Source organism: Pongo pygmaeus, chromosome 17 (assembly GCF_028885625.2).
Source record: "Pongo pygmaeus isolate AG05252 chromosome 17, NHGRI_mPonPyg2-v2.0_pri, whole genome shotgun sequence".
NCBI lineage: Eukaryota > Metazoa > Chordata > Mammalia > Primates > Hominidae > Pongo > Pongo pygmaeus.
Genome location: NC_072390.2, coordinates 78,895,051 through 78,899,897, shown reverse-complemented (window position 1 = coordinate 78,899,897; position 4,847 = coordinate 78,895,051).

Sequence of the window (4,847 nt, the reverse complement as noted above, 5' to 3'; positions counted from 1 at the left end):
GGAGTCGGGACCCGACCAGGCGCCACCCAGTGGGCGCGTGGGCAGGAGGACGGGGCGGGTCCCGCAGGCCGAGGGGATTTCCTGGTGTGCAGGAAGCGGCCACTGTCTGCAGAAAAAAAGCCCCTACTCTCTGGGAGTTTTCAATCAAGAAGTGATAATCCACCCCGCACCCCACCCCAAGTTAAGGTGTCTTTGTAGTGAACTGTGAATCATAATTTCAGGGACCAGAAGAATGCCAATTCCTGGTACATAGATAGATGTAAGGTGCACATTGCAGAACAGAAATTTAAAATGAACCATCTATGTAGGGGTCTGGTGATAAGAATTTGATAAGAATTAGACTTTGGGGCATTGACAAATTATAGAAATGAGTGTGAAACCTTATTTCCCATTTTGGAGCACTCATGGGGAACAGAAAGGTTTCAGGTGACTGGGGGTGGGGAGAGGGCTGGCCAGATTTTTATTATTTATTTATTATTTATTTTTATTAATAGATAATAGCTGACATAGTTTTAGGGTACATAAGTTAATACATTCGTATAATTTGTAAATATGAAATCAGTGTTTTTGAGGCTTCCAATACCTTCAGTATTTGCCTTTTCCTTATGCAGAAACATTCAATTACTCTCTTCTAGTTATCTTGAAATATACAATAGATATATTACAAATACATATATGTAATATATGTGTATATGTAATATATAATAAATATACAAAATACAATATTTTGAAATTGTAAACTATTTTCACTCTACTGATCGGTTAGACACTAGGTCTTAGCTTCTATGAAACTGTATATTTGTACCCATTAATCAATCTCTCTTCAACACTCCCTTCCCTCTACCCTTCCTCACCTCTGGAAAGCTTCAGTCTACTTCGTATCTTCATGAGATCCACTTTTTTAGCTCCCACCTATAAGTGCGAACATGCAGTATTTGTCTTTCTGTACTTGGGTTATTACACTTAACCTTATGACCTCTAGTTCCATCTATGTTGTTGCAAATGACAGAATTTCATTTCATTATTTTCTATGCTGAATAATATTCCATTGTGTATATATATCACATTTTCTTTATCCATCCATCCATTGATGGGCGCTTAGGTTGGTTCCGTATTTTCTCTATTGTGAATAGTGCTGCAATAAACATGGGAGCATGGGAGTGCAGATATTCCTCAATACAGTGATATCCTTTCTTTTGGATCTATACCCAGCAGTGGAATTGACATGGCAGCTCTATTTTTAGGATTTTGAGGAACCTCCGTAGAGTTTTCTATAGTGGCTGTACTAATTGACATTCCAACCAACAGTGTAAGAGGGTTTCCGTTTCCCTACATTCTCACCAACATTTCATTATTTTATTATTCCTTTTTTTTTTTTTGACACAGTTTTGCTCTTGTTGCTCAGGCTGGCGTGCAGTGGCGTGATCTCAGCTCACTGCAACCTCAGCCTCCCGGGTTCAAGTGATTCTCCTGCCTCAGCCTCCCAAGTAGGTGGGATTACAGGCATGTGCCACCACACCAGGCTAATTTTGTATTTCTATTAGAGATGGGGTTCCACCATGTTGGTCAGGCTGGTATTTAACTCCTGACCTCAGGTGATCCACCCACCCCGGCCTCCCAAAGTGCTGGATTACACGTGTGGGCCACCACACCTGGCCCCCTTGTCATTTTCATACAAGCCATTTTAACTGGAATGAGATGATAGCTCATTGTGGTTTTAATCTGCATTTCTCTGATTATTAATGATGTTGAACACCTTTTCATACGCCCATTGGCTATTTGTATGTCTTCTTTTGAGAAATCTCTGTTCAGATCTTTTGCCCATTTTTAAAATCAAAAAATTTTTTTTGCTGTTAAATTCTTTGAGATCCTTATATATTCCGCTTATTAATCCCTTGTCAGATGGATAGTTTGGAAAAATGTTCTCCCACTCTGTGGGTTATCTCTTCCTTTTGTTGATTGTTTATTTTACTATACAGAAGTTTTTTAGCTTATTGTAATCCCATTTGTCTATTTTTGTTTTGGTTTTCTGTGCTTTTGAGGCTTTGCACATAAATATATATATATATACATATATATATATATATATATATATATATATATATATATATATATATTTGCCCAGACCAATGTCCTGGAGCATTTCCTCAGTGTTTTCTTCTAGTAGTTTCATAGTGTCAGGTCATAGATTAAAGTCTTTCATTCATTTTGATTTGTTTTTTGTATATATTGAGAGATAGGAGTCTAGTTTCATTCTTCCGCCAATGGTTATCCAGTTTTCAGAGCGCCATTTATTGAAAAGACTGTATTTTCCCCCATTTTATGTTCCTGGCACTTTTGTAAAAAATGAGTTGGCTGCAAATGTGTGGATTTATATCTGGGTTCTCTATTGTGTTCAATTGGTCTATCTGTTTTTATGCTGGACTATACTGATTTGCTTAGTATAGCTTTGTAGTATATTTTGAAATCAGGTAATGTGATGCCTCCAGCTTTGTTTTCTTTGCTCAGGATTGCTTTGGCTATTTGGTGTCTTTTGTGGTTCCACACAAATTGTGGAATGGTTTTTTCTATTTCTATGAAGAATGACATTGGTATTTTGATAGGGATTGCACTGAATCAGTAAATTGCTTTTGGGTGGTAATTTTAACAACATTAATTCTTCCAATCCATGATGTTGAAAAGTATGAATATCTTTCTACTTTTTCTGAGTCTTCTTCAATTTTTTTCATGAATGTTTTATAGTTTATCTTGAATAAATCTTTTAATTATTTGGTTAAATTGATTATCAGGTGTTTCATATTTAATATTTTTTGTAGCTATGGTAAGTGGTATTCCATTCTTGATTTCTTTTTCTGATTTTTCACTGTTGTATAAAAATCTTACTGATTTTTGTAAGTCAATTTTGTATCCTCCAGCTTCACTGCTTCATTGATCAGTTTTAACAGATATTTGGCAGAGTCTTTAGGTTTTTCTAAGATTATGTCATGTGCAAACAAAGCTAATTTGAGTTTTTCCTTTCCAGTTTGGCTGCTTTTACATTTCTTTCTCTTGCGTAATTGCTCTGGCCAGGACTTCCAGTAAGGTACTAAATAAAGCAGGTGAAATTAGGCATCCTTGTATTGTTGCAGATCTTATTGAAATGTTTTCAATTTTTCCCCATTCAGTATGATATTAATTGTGGATTTGTCATTTATAGTCTTTATTATTTTGAGGTATATTTGTTCTCTACCCAGTTTGTTGAGGGTTTCTATCATAAAGGGATGTAGAATTATGTTAAGCACTTTTTTAACATCTACTGAAATAATCATATAGTTTTGTTTTTGTCTCTGTTAATGAGATGTGTTGCATGTATTGATTCATGTACATTGAACCATCCTTGCATACCTGGGATGAATCTCACTGAGTGAAGCTTTCTCAGAGCTCTCCAGTTTGGTCATTCTGCTTTAAAAAATTCCCATGCCCACTTTGCACTTCAAACCAATTAAATCTTAGGAAATGGAATTGGGAAGAAATAATTTATAAAGCTCTCCAGGTGACTTCAGTGTGGAATTCTAAAAGCAACTGTTCCCAAGAACATCTCCTCAGTAGTCTTGATGCAGGATTCACCCACATCTTTTCTCCATGATTTTGAAAAACCCTCTCTGTAGTAGCTAAAGACTCACATTTGAACTGTGCCCAAACTTCCAGGCTCTTACAATTGGAAAATGCCAATATCACTTCCCCATTATGTAACAACTACTCCTTGTTGTTCAGATCTAGCTCCAGACTTTGGGCCCAACTTCATTCATCCACTCCTTTTTCTCCTTGACCAGCTTAACAAGTTAAAATATGATAAATACTTTTTACCTCATTCCCACTGCCTAGTTGTTTCAAAGTTGTTTATTAAGGACATAATTTGGTAACTGAGAGTTTCATTATAAACCCAAGTATCCCAGGTTGGAAACATAGTGCATGCAAGTATAGAGAGGCACGAGACAGCAATATGATGTTGGATAACTGTGACCATTTCAGTCCTTTAGTGGCACAGACAGTTGGAATGAGGCACCACAGGAAAGCCTCTGTTGTGTCTACAGGAGGAGATCATGAAGGGCCATGTGAACTCTAGGGGGAGTTTCTTCATTCCCTTGTGGACAATGGGAAATCACTAAAAGATTTTAAGATGGGGAGAAACATAGTCATATTTGTATTTTACAAAGTTTCCTCTGGCTGCATCATGGAAGATATTGTAGGAGGCTACCATCACATGTAGTGAGGTGTTAGGGGGACACAGCATGGATGAGAGATGAGGAAAGCTGAAACGAGGCAGAGGCAAGAGAAATGGAGAGGAGGAATTTCTAGGACATAGATTAGGCATCACTTCTTGGGCCATGAAAGGAGGAGGGAGTGGGAAGTATCACAGATGAATCCAAGAAAGAATGAAACTAATTTTTGTAATAATGTAATAAAATGTGAAACTGGTCAGTCTTCCTAAGTGAGAAATCTGTCTGCAAGTCTATATTCATGAGGATTAATTGTATTTATTTTCTGAGTATGGACAATTTAAATGCTGGGCCCTAAAGGGGAACCCATCCCTCTAGGTAACTACAGCATGATATCAGACAACCTGAACAGGATCCCTACTCATGAACCCTTCTGCCTGGCCTACTAGGGAGGTGACAGGTACCTGTTAAGAAGGTTCCAGACTATATCATTCAGTGTCTAGAAACTGTGCTCAGCTTCATCTTCTGTCTTCTAGCCTCATACCTAACTTCACATCTCTTCAGTCAGTACTGGGGAGTATCTGCTGGTTCTCAACTCCCGACTCAACCTTGACCTAGTTTTGTCTGACTCCCTTGGCTCCTGACTTT